At 38.5% G+C, this 11,616-nt stretch overlaps 1 pseudogene; it reads right to left on the bottom strand.

The window, feature by feature from the left end:
* LOC109456644 (hsc70-interacting protein-like) overlaps positions 1–8,593 on the bottom strand; it is a 96,515-nt pseudogene extending 87,922 nt beyond the window's left edge.
* Positions 8,594–11,616: the final 3,023 nt, after the last annotated feature.

Genomic DNA, 11,616 nt, shown 5'->3' on the forward strand with positions numbered 1-11,616 from the left:
TGTTTTCTGGCTAAAAACTCCCTCACAGACAGTGCCGTGTGAGCTGGTGCATGGTCGTGATGCAAGAGCCACGAATTGTTGGCAAAAAGTTCAGGTTGTCTAGCTTTTTCACGCAGCCTTATCAGCACTTCCAAATAGCAAACTTGGTGAACTTTTTGTCCAGTTGGTACAAATTCATAATGAATAATCCCTCTGATATCAAAAAAGGTAGCAACACTGTTGCAACAAGTTCGCGAACTTAATTGTCAGACCTCATATATCTTACTGTGTTTCCCCGAAAATAAGACCTAGCTGGACAATCAGCTCTAATGTGTCTTTTGGAACAAAAATTAATATAAGACCTGGTCTTATTTTACTATAAGACCTGGTCTAATATTATAATATAATATAATATAATATAATATAATATAATATAATATAATATAATATCACCGGGTCTTATATTAATTTTTGCTCCAAAAGATGCATTAGAGCTGATTGTCCGGCTAGGTCTTATTTTCAGGGAAACAGTGTAGCTCAGATATTCTTAAAGTATTGTCTCTGAAACTAGCAACATCAGACTCACCCAGGAACTTGTTAGACATGCAAACTCTTGGCTCCATCCAGATTCAGTGAACAAGAAACTCTCAAAGTAGAGTTTCTCCATCAATGTGGAGTTAATCAAGCCTTCCAAGTTATTCTGAAGCATACTCAAGTTTGTTTGAGAACCACTATCTTATTTCATAGTCTAGGCCGATATGGGTATGTCTTTGCTCTTTCAGTTCTCATTCCCAGCCAAACAGGCCCCAGTAGCACTGTTTCTGATCCAATTCTAGGTCTGGCTTCCTTAAGGATTAAAGGTCACAAGCAATACATTCAAGTGACACCAGCCATCCCACCTGAGCCCAGCCTCAAGTTGATCCTTCCAGCATAAGAGCAGCCATATGAATGAGCCATGTTACACCAACAGAACTGCCCAAGCAAACTACAAAACCATGATATGAAATAACATATGGGTTTTGAAGCCCCTAAGTTGTGAGTAATTTTAAATGAAGTGATAACTAAACCCTGGTGCCTGGGCTATATACTGAAGAATATGAAGGAACGATTGGAGAGTTTTTAGGATAGAGAGGAACAGGATCAGATTAAAAATCACTCTAGCTACTGTATAGGAGAAAGGTTGGAGAGGAAAAACAGGCAGAGGAGTTAGCAAATTTATACAAAGATGTTAGGCCCTGAATCAGGGCTATATATATCATGTACTCTTGTATATAACAATCAAGGTGTTGTTCTAACTCCAAATGACTGGAAAACTATGGGATGTGCCCATAATGTCTGAAGAGGCAGGAAAGAGAATGTTCAGCCCATTTAATAAACTGGTTGTTTCTTCCCTCCAGGTAGGTCACTTAGGTAACTATATGGGTATTACTGTGATGTAATGTGTTCTCCATATCCATCCATGTTTTCAAAGACAAGTTGCGAGCACTTTTATTGGAAGAACTATCTCACAACCAGAGAAAGGGAAGGGCTTGATTTTTTTCCATCACAGTCCTATTGATTTTTGTTACTTCCTTCACATATTCTATATGGGATTTTTTGTGTTAGCTATATAAACCCTATTAGTTACTGTTTGCCTTAATTCAATAACTAAAATTAGTCAGTGGTAACATGGGAGATGGTATAGCAGAGGGAATAATACTATTCTGGTCTAGACAAGAGATATATCATTATGGACAAAAGCAGAGATTCCGAAATTAGACAAACCTATTTTGAAACCCAGGTCTACATCTTAAAAAGAAAACTGTGTTACCTTGGACAAGGTAAGCCTCTTTCAACTCTTCATTCCCTATCTGTGATGGAGTTACCAGTGAGATAATATATCGTGAAGTATCTCAGCACACTGCCTGGAAAACAGTCATGATTTAGTAAATGGCATATGATATTGATAAACGTCTCTGGCAATGTATAACATTGTATGAATCATTTCCCCATTTGGGGGCCTTAATTACATTACCTGTAATCTGAGGGGCTTGGGACCCTGCAAGCAATGTTGTTTTAGAAATTTACATTTTCTAAATTTTAATTGTTTCAATATCAAGTGCAGTAGGCTGCCTCTCAGAATGGTTTGCCTTGTGAACAAAGGAAAGATACAAACAAGTATAATTGCCACATTTCTTTGAAAGCTTTTCAAAAAGCATTTTCAGAAGTTGTATAATGCTATACAGAAAATATGCTCCCTGACTGTTTCCTTGGGCTCCAGTTTTATTTGCTTTGTTTCAAGAGCTCTTTTGTGTTAGACATGATTTTCTCAAGTGGAAAAGATAGTGGCAGGTCCTGAAATTTATACTCCGCAAGGTACTCTTTAGAGATTTTCCCTATCTACTCTTACTGCTATCACAGTCAGATGCCTAACGTACAGTTCCCAGATTCAGTCCATTTTCTTTTTTTAAAAATAAAAGTGTCAGTAGTCAGCCATCATCCAAGCCAATGCCTGAGAAGCTGCTGGTAATAATATGTTGCAACTTTTTGTTAGGAGTCCAGCTGGGGCCCTGTACACAACTTCACAATGAAGGCCATCTGATGCTTACACTTTTTCTTGAAATTTGATTTCTCAAAATTGCCATTGTTTGCTTTCAATAGACTTGTTGCAGTATGAAATATCAGTTCTCTACATGAAACTGGGCAGTCACATCTGGGCAGTTTTCGCTGAACCCTTAGGCATGGAACATCTTCTACATGTCTGTGGTGTCTGTGAATGACTCAAATCACCACATAATGCCAAGAGTTGGGGCACATATACAGGTTATTGTATGGCAAAATATGGAGAGTTATCAAAGAAGATAGTACCCAAATCTATAAAACAAATTCTTCTGCAGGGATTACAAGGTCTGACAATTAAGTTCTCGAACTTGTTGCACCGCTGTTCCTAACCTTTTTTGATACCAGAGGGATTATTCATTATGAATTTGTACCAACTGGACAAACAGTTCACCAAGTTTACTATTTGGAAGTGCTGAAAAGGCTGCGTGAAAAAGCTAGACGACCTGAACTTTTCACCAGAAAGTCACGGCTCTTGCATCACGACAATGTACCAGCTCACATGGCACTGTCTATGAGGGTTTTTAGCCAGTAACAAATAACTGTATTGGAACACCCTCCCTACTCACCTGATCTGGCCCCCAATAACTTCTTGTTTCACCTGAAGATAAAGGAAATATTGAAAGGAAGACATTTTGATGACATTCAGGACACCAAGGGTAATACGACAATAGCTCTGATGGCCATTCCAGAAAAAGAGTTCCAAAATTGCTTTGAAGGGTGGACTAGGCGCTGGCATCAGTGCATAGCTTCCCAAGGGGAGTACTTCAAAGGTGATTGTAGTGATATTCAGCAGTGAGATATGTAGCACTCTTTCTACGATGAGTTTGCAAATTTCATTGTCAGACCTCATAGGGCTTAGATTGTCTCTTTTTGAGTGATCATTCATTCACTCATTTATTCATTCGTTTGTTTGTTTATTTATTCATCCATTTTTCTAAGACACATATGTCATTGTGTCACTACCTATTTAAACACCTCAATCCCTCCACCTCTGCCCCCAGTTCCAATATTATCACTACAACTCTTTCCCATAAGATAGAATCAAAACTCATTAATACTGGTATATGTTTGCCCCATCTCTTCCAACCTACTTTCTAACCTCAATCTTTGCCAACATCTTTAAGCTCTATCCACACAGATATTTACTGTATTCTCCACAGTTATCCTAATGCCTTTGCATATGCTCTTTCCTTTGCTTAAAAGGACCCCCACTGTGCTATTTTCTCCACGATTGCCCTAGGAAATTATACGAAGAACTGTTGTGCACTAACACACTCTGTACACTTCTCTACAATGGCCTTTATAACAAGTTGAAATTGTATGTACATGTACTAATTGCTTTGGTAACAGGGAACATGTCTTAGTTCTCTTAGTGTCTCCAGAACCACTGATAACCTCTAATAAAGCAATGAAAAGATCCAACAAAAATTATAGCTGTTAATGAATGTCACATCAAGCTAGGGCTTATGAGAGTGTAAAGGGATATGTACCAGGTAGGAATCAATCATGGAAATAAGCCAACTAGAATGATAATTGTAGATGGGTAATAAAGCCAATACAGAAACTACAGCAGCAGAGGCTGATCAAAGGCTGAAGTTGGAACAATGATTCATTAAACCCAGTCATTAAACACAGACAGACTTTACACCCTTAACACAAACTTCCTGAACATGGTTTATAGGCCTAAATTTCAAATACAAAACTATAAATGTCTAGAAGATAATGTAGGAGACTACATAGATGATTTTGAGTATGGCAATGGCTTTTAAAATACAATGCCAAAGACATGATCCATAAAATAAATAAATGATAACCTAGACTTCATTAAAATTAAAATCTTCTGCTCTGTGAAAAACAATGTCAAGAGAATTAGAAGACAAGCCACAGATGGAGAAAATATATTCCTTTGCAAAAGACACATCTGATAAAGGACTATTATCCAAAATATATGTAGCATACTTAAAACTCAACAATAAGTTAATAAACCGATTAAAAAAAAAGGGCCAAACACTTTAACAAACAGCTCAACAAAGAAGATATACAGGTGGGAAATAAGCATACAAAACATTGTTCCATATCGTATATCATCAGGGAGATACAAATTAAAATAACAATGAGGTACCACTACTCACCTACTAGAATGGCTGTAATCCAGAACACTGACAGCACCAAATGCTGATGAGGATGTAGAGCAACAGGAACTCCCTTTCATTCCTGGTGGGAAGACAGTTTAGTGGTTTCCTATAAACTAAACATGCTCTTACCATATGATTCAGCAGTCTTGATCTGTGGTATCAGCCCAAAGAAGTTGAGAGCTTACATACATGCAAAACCCTCCCAATGGATGTTTTTAGTAGCTTTATTCATAATTGTCCAAACTTGGAAGCAACCAAGATGTCGTTCAGTAGGTGAATGGATAAATAAGCTGTGATATATCCAGACGATAGAATATTATTCAGCACTAACAAAAAATGAGCCACCTAACCATGAAAGTCATGGAAGGACTTTAAATATATATTATTAACCAAAAGAATCCAGTCTGAAAAAGCCACATAGTGTATGATTTCAACCATATAACATTCGGGGAAAGACAAAACTATGGAGACAGTAAAAAAAAATAAGTAATTGACGGGTTGCAATTGTGGGAAGGGATGACTAGGTGAGGACACACAGAGGACATTTAGGGCAGTGAAAGGATCCTGTATACTATAATGGTGGATACATGTCATTATACATTTATCCAAACCCACAGAATGTACAACACCAAGAGTGAACCTTACTTAACGTAAAGTAGGGAGTTTGGGTGATAATGATGTGTCAATGTAGGTTCACCAATTGTAACAAATGTACCACTCTGGTGGGAAACGTTCATAACAGACACCTATAATATAACACTAAAATAAGCCTTATCATTGGACCCCAGGATTTGACAGTTTTAGACATTGTAGTATAAAATATTATTAGAGTAATTTACAAGAATTATGAATGAGCCACGCATAAAAGTTGCTATATTTTTATTAGTTCCCTTGCAAATGACTGAAGGTATCCTTTCTTCTTTTTAGTTGGATATTATGTGTCCTCCTCTGCAATGTGATTATAAGATGAAATGTTTCTCTGCTATACATCACATTATCCAAACTACTCCCCTGAGCGCAGCCCTGATGTGAGAACAGAGCAGCATTACAGAGGCTTGGTTCAATCGCTCCCTTCTCTCAGAAGATCCATATTACATATTGAGGAATAATTAATCAACCTGAGGACTCTATACCTTTAAAAAGTCCTTAAAACGTGCACATCATGATCTTGTGTGGCTTTGGTATCTTGAAACTATTGTCTACTTATCTACATCTTTCTTTCCTGAGAAAGGTGGTCTCAGAAACCACGTACTTCTCTGATGATCTGTCCTCCAGGGATCCTCATGTTTATTGTCTTAGTTTCTAGAGCACCACATGGAATATCTAAATGTTAGAGGATACATAATGCTCCCCTTCCTTTTAGGGCATAATGGATATTATTTCTTATCATAGAATATGGGAATTTGGTCTCATGTGATACACTTCTTTTTGTGTGGTTCAAAGTCATAGTGAAACACTCACCCAAGGCCTGCACTAAGCCTGACCCAACCCGTCTGTTCTACCTGACTCTGAAGTGTCTTGGGGCTAATTGTCACCAGAACAGCTGACAGTGCAGCTTTGCCACATGATCTCTCCTTCCACTCCTTTTCCAAAAAGCAGGAGTTTAAGGGAAGTCCTTAAACTCATTGATTCCCTAGCATCAACACATGCATGCTGACAACTCTGTGTTGTAAATATTATTGCCATAATACAAAATAGGAAACTGAGGCACAGAAAGGTGAAACATGCAACAAGTTATTTGTTCTATTTCTCGTAGCTGGAATGTGGTGGAATCAGGTGTGTAACTCTGTCTGGCTCCAAAGCCCTGCTCCTCTTCAAGTGCATCTCACTAATCAACAGCTTAGGTGAGGTATCGGAAAGGGAGTCTAAAAAAGAGTGCACAAACCAAAACTCAGGAGAGGAAGAAGGGGGAAAGGCAGGAGTAAATATCTTCCTGCCACTTTCAGGATCTTCTTGTGAATGGATGGATACATTTGCATTAACTTTCATGGCTTCCTAGTCCACATCTGCACTATTTATTTTCCTGTGTAAATTACTAAAAACTTAGGAGAAAACTGTGAGTAATTAGCCTTTGCAGCTTCCTTTTTGAGTTTTAAAGGACTCCACAAACATTAATTACTCACCTACATCTGGAAGGCAAGGCAAGAATTATTGCCTTCATTGAAGCAAAGGAAACTGAGAGGTCAAGCAGTTCCCTGTGGTCCCCACAGCAAGCAAATGATGGAGTGAGTCAAGAATTGGAAAGCATACTTCTTAATTTCACTTCTATATTTAGATATTGGCTTTTTTATTTTCTGGTATAAGAAGGGCAGTGCTACTAACTATACTGAGCTATTATTCTGCCTATCTCTCAGAGGAAGCTGTTTATTAGAGATAGGAAGGACAAAAAGAGAAGATCAGGAAGACAGATATAAAGACACAGGGGCGAAAGACAGATTTTGAGTAAAAGGAATGAACTTTCATACTCCTTGTGAGGGGCAACAGAGAGTGTTGCCAGGGAAAGGGAAAACTCAAGCTAAATAGGGGGGAATGCAGACCAGGAGGCAAGCAAGCAAGAATTTTCTTCACACCACAGGTGTTACTCCTCAGCAGACTTAAACATAAAAAGGGATGACAATACTAAAAAACCACAGCAGTAAGATTTCAGAACTTTGACTCAAGTGCATCTCTGCTCCATCACCACTGGAGTGTTCCTTGAACATCTCCATGAATTATAAAGAAAACCCAAATGACAAAGGTATTTCATTTAAAAAGGTGAAAAAGATTATGAGGGGTGTATTCAGTAGGAAACAAACATGGCCACAATTAGATAATACTAAATTAGCGAAGATGTAGAAACATTAAAATGCTCCTTAAGAGCTTATCTTGAGGGCAGGAATCCAAGATGGCAGAGTAGATAAACTCTGTGCTTTTCTCCTCCCATGACCACATTAAAATTGCAACTCAATTATAGAACAATCAGCCTGGAAAACCATCTGAAGTCTGGCTGAATGGAAGTTTTATAACTAAGGATACAGAGAAGAAGCCAAGTCCAGACATGTAGGAGGGTTGGAGACGTGGAATGGCCCAGCCAAAACCTCTGGGTGGCAGTTGAGAATTGGGAAGGGTATCTTGGCTATGGAAGTGCCCCCCAGAGGAGTGAGGGATCCCAACCACACACCAGGCTCCACAGCCCAGAGTACCTGTGCCAGGAAGAGATCACACAACATCAGGCTATGAAAAACAGTGGGGATTCCAACTCTCCGGTGAGACAGAAGGCTATAGCAATTGCAGATGTCCTTTTAAAGGGCCTGTGCACAGACTCATTCGCTCATAAGCACTCACCTTGGGCTCTGGCAGAGGGACAAACTCAGCAGGTGTCAGAGACATACAGGGAGAGACTGAGTTGTAACTTCAGAGAGAAGACTGGAGGGACAGTCGCCATTTTCTCTGTGTAGAACCCTCCTTCCGAGCAGCTGGCAGGCAAGTTCCATCACTCCTGTTTTCAGCCCTCCCCGGCAACATGGCCAATTCTGAATCTGCATTAACCAGGTGAATTCAGCTGGTTCCACGCTGGTGACTTCCTGGGACCCCACCCCACTCAACTAGTGCAACACCACAAGAACTTTCTTGGCCAGCATGGCCTCTGTGTGCTCTGAGTATTTTCCAGACTAGCTTCAGGTTCAGCACTGCACCAAATAAGAATATACATTAAGCTGGTAAACACCACTCATCCCACCCTGGTGACTGACTACCTGAGACCATGCCTCACCCAACTCACGTACCGCACAAGGCTTATAAGTAGCTGAGCCTTACAGGAGCGAGCAGGTGGCAGCAGGCCTTAGGGTGCACTGGGCTTTTTCTGGAGCTTCCGCAGGGCCTGTTAATATGGCAGCCATCCTCAGTTCATAGTGTGGTATCTTACATATGCCTCCAGGTTCAACACAGGTAGCGACCAACCATGGATTGCTTTGTAGTCTTACCAGATAGTTCCTGGCAGGTCACAGGCAGTGACTGATCTGGGTCTGCGCCAGAGCCCCTCCCAAGAGGCCCCAATACCAATATACCTGGAGGTTGTCTTCAGACCACATTGGAACACCACCCAATGAGCCCCACAAGTGGCACACCCAAAGGGTGGTCTCAGCAGGCATTAGAGCCTGCTGGAGTGAATCCTGCTCCATGGGGTAAGCCCCACACACAATAGCCCATAAGCTATGGAAGTGGCCAAACACCAAAGCGAGTCAACATGAGGGTCAGTTTTACCCACTGACATGCCAATAGCAATCAAGGCTCAACTATAGGAGGGCACACACAACACATACAAGACACACTCCTGAAACACCCTGCACAGGTGACCAGGGAAACTGTGCCACTGGGCCCCAAAGGACACATACTACATAAGGATACCTGGCAAGACTGGGAGACATAGCAGCTCTACCTAATACATAGAAACAAACAAAGAGAGGCAGCCAAAATGAGGAAACAAAGAAATATGTGCCAAATAAAATAAGAGAAAACTCTAAAAAAAAAAAAGAACTAAAAGAAAATGGAGGCAAGTAACCTACCAGAAACATAGTTCACAACAGTAGTTATAAGGATGCTCAAGGAACAGAGTGAGAACTTCAACAAAGAGATAGCAAGCATAAAAAGGTCATAGAAACCATAAAAACAAATGAATCAGAAATAAACAATACAATAACCAAAATGAAGAAACCACCATCACACAAGATGAAGCAGATGACTGAATCATCAACTTAGATGATAAGGTAGCAGAAAACATCCATTCATACCAGCAAAAAGAATAAAGAATAAAAAAGAAATGAGGATAGGCTAAGAGGTCTTGAGAAAACATGAAGCAAAACAACATTCAGATCATAGGGGTAACAGAAAAAGAAAAGATAAAACAAAGGATTGAGAACTTATTTGAGGAAATAATGACTAAAAATTTTCCCAACCTGGTGAAGGAAATAGACATACAAGTCCAGGAAGGGCAGAGAGTCCCAAATAAAATCATAGCAAGACACATTCTAATTAAACTGGCAAAATATAAAGACAAAGAGAGAACCCTAAATGCAGCAAGAGAAAGGCAACTAATCACTTACAAAGGAGCTTCCATAAGACTTCCAGCTGATTTCTCAACAGAAACTATGAGGGCAAGAAGGGATTAGTATGAAATATTCAAAGTGATAAAAAGCAAGGACCTACAATTAAGAATACTCTACACAGCAAGGTTATCATTTAAAAATTGAAGGACAGATAAAGAGTTTCCCAGGCAAAAAAAATGTTAAAGGAGTTAATCACCACCAAACCAGTATTACAAAAAACATTAAAGGGATAAGAAAACAAGACCCACACATCTGCTGTACACAAGAGACTCACTTCAGATCAAGTCACAAAAAGACTGAATATAAAGGGATGGAAAAAGATATTTCATGCAAATGGAAACAAACAAACAAAAAATCTGGAGTAGCAATACTTATATCAGAAAAAAATAGACTTAAAACAAATGCTATAATAACAGACAAAGAGGGACATTACAAAATGATAAAGGGATCAATCCAAAAAGAGGATATAACCCTTGTAAACATTTATGCACCCAACATAGAAGCACCTAAATATGTAAAGCAAATATTGACCAATATAAAGGGAGAAATCAACAGTAATACAATCACAGTAGGGGACTTTAACACCCCACTGACACCAAGGGAGAGATCTTCCAGACAGAAAATCAACAAGAAAATGGCAGCCTTAAATGACACATTACACCAGATGGATTAAATTGACATTTTTAGAGCATTTCACCTGAAAGCAGAATATACGTACATTCTTTTCAAGTACACGTGGAACATTTTCAAAGATATAACACATGTTAGGCCACAAAACAAGTATCAATAAATTTAAAAATATTGAAATCATACCAAGCATCTTCTCTGACCATAATGATATGAAACTAGAAATCAATTACAACAAAAGTAAAAAAAAACACACACAAAAAAACACACAAACACATGGAAGCTTAATAACATGCTGCTAAATAATGAATGGGTCAACAATGAGATCAGGGAAGAAATATAAAGATTACTTGAGACAAATAAAAATGAAAAAATAATTACCTGAATTCTATGGGACACAGTGAAACAGCTCTAAGAGGGAAACTCATAGTAATACAGGCCTACATCAAGAAAAAAAAATCTCAAATAAATAAAATAACCTTACACTTACAGACACTGGAAAAAGAACAGCAAACAAAACCCAAAGTGAACAAAAGGGAAAAACAAACAAACAAAAAAACAATAAAGACCAGAGCAGAAATAAACAAAATAGAGTCTAAAAAAAATAAATAAATACAAAAGTGCAATGAAACCATAACCTGGTTCACTGAAGAGATAAACAAAATTGATAAACCTTTAACCAGACTCATGAAGAAAAAAGATAGAGGATCCAAATAAATAAAATCAGAAATGAAAGAGGAGAAATGACAACAGACACCACAGCAATACATATGATTATAATAAAATATGACAAACAGGTATATGCCAACAAAATGGACAATCTGGAAAAAATGGATAAATTGCTAGAAGCATGCAATCTGCAAAGACTGAATCAAGAAGAAACAGAACATCTGAACAGACTTATTAATCAAATAACTCCTAACAAAAGTCCTGGACTTGGTGTCTTCACAGGTGAATTTTACAAAACTTTCAAAGAATGAACACCTATCCTTCTCAAACTATTCCAAATAATTCAAGAGAAGGGAAGGCTCCTAAGGTAATTTTGTGAGGCCAATATTATTCTGATTCCAAAACCAGACAAAGACATTAAAAAAAGAAAAGTATATGCTGATATTCCTGGTGAACACAAATGCAAAAATCTTCAACAAAATGTTAGCAAACCAAATTCAGCAATATGTCAATACCATGAT

Source organism: Rhinolophus sinicus, chromosome 18 (assembly GCF_057876585.1).
Source record: "Rhinolophus sinicus isolate RSI-liver-muscle chromosome 18, RSI-T2T, whole genome shotgun sequence".
In the NCBI taxonomy this organism is placed as follows: domain Eukaryota; kingdom Metazoa; phylum Chordata; class Mammalia; order Chiroptera; family Rhinolophidae; genus Rhinolophus; species Rhinolophus sinicus.